Source organism: Octopus bimaculoides, chromosome 10, assembly GCF_001194135.2.
Source record: "Octopus bimaculoides isolate UCB-OBI-ISO-001 chromosome 10, ASM119413v2, whole genome shotgun sequence".
NCBI classification, from domain to species: Eukaryota; Metazoa; Mollusca; class Cephalopoda; order Octopoda; family Octopodidae; genus Octopus; species Octopus bimaculoides.
The window spans coordinates 11,393,259-11,394,320 of NC_068990.1; the positions used below are offsets into that span (position 1 = coordinate 11,393,259).

The following is a 1,062-nucleotide window of genomic DNA, read 5'->3' on the forward strand; positions in this document are numbered from 1 at the left end:
TTCATTAATTAATCAAAATAATTTAAATAGGAATCAACAACATATTGTTTTTTTTTTTTTCCATTTTTGTTCTTTATTCATGAATTTTTAAAATTTATCTTCTTTCTGCACTGAAATCTTACATTATCAAAGCTGGTTTAGATGGAGTGACATGGGATTAAAATTAAATATTAAAGTATGTTCTATATTTTATTACCAAACAAAAGTTTAAATCAACAACTTTGTGAACAAGCAAATAGGCAGCTTTACAATGTACTCATTAGAAGATGCACAAAACATAAAACGAAGTTGTCTTCATTATACAACTGGACATTTCTTTGAAGTCGACTTGTTTGTGTTCAATTCAAGAGAAAAATAATAAAAACGCCAGTCTGTTTAATTAGTTATGAAATGAATTACTTACAAATGAGTTTTATTTCTTCTTTTGTGACATTTTCTTCTAATTAAATCTAAATTTGTATCATTCTGGAAAATTTTATATTCTTACAGGAAATCCAAATACTATGTAGAAAGCGTTTGAACATATTACTTTCCAATAGTTTGAATCTTTGGTCTTCTCTCAGAATATCCACTACCAGTAATTGTATCTATCTATCTATCTATCTGTATGCATGTATGTATGTATGTATGTATGTATATAGAAGTAATTATGCGTAAACAATATTTTGCAACGAAGAAAGTAATGTCTGACTGCATACTGGTTAACATGTTAGCTGAAGCTGCAGGATTTTCATAGTTCAATATTCAGCCAAGAATTATTTTAAATATGGAATGCTTCATAAATTTGAATGTCATCCCTGTGCAGGGGCCATGCTAAACTTCTGTATCGTCCCAATTTTAGTACATGTATTGCCGAAGCAAATACAATATTGAATCTGAAGTGAAAAATGAATATGTAGTGTGTTTGTTAAATAGTTTTGAAGATTTTCATTTAATTCATTACCTTGTCTGTCTGTCTGTCTATCTGTCTGTTTGTTCTCTAGCTCACCCTCTCTCTCCCTCCTCCTCCTCTCTCTCCCTCCTCCTCTCTCTCCCTCCTCCTCCTCTCTCTCCCTCCTCCTC

General features: G+C 31.1%; 1 non-coding gene across 1 annotated transcript; it reads right to left on the reverse strand.

Moving 5' to 3' along the window:
- Positions 1 to 760: 760 nt before the first annotated feature.
- On the reverse strand, positions 761 to 865 carry LOC128248971 (U6 spliceosomal RNA). The gene has a single exon (XR_008265117.1). It is a non-coding gene; the product is annotated as a U6 spliceosomal RNA (small nuclear RNA).
- Positions 866 to 1,062: the final 197 nt, after the last annotated feature.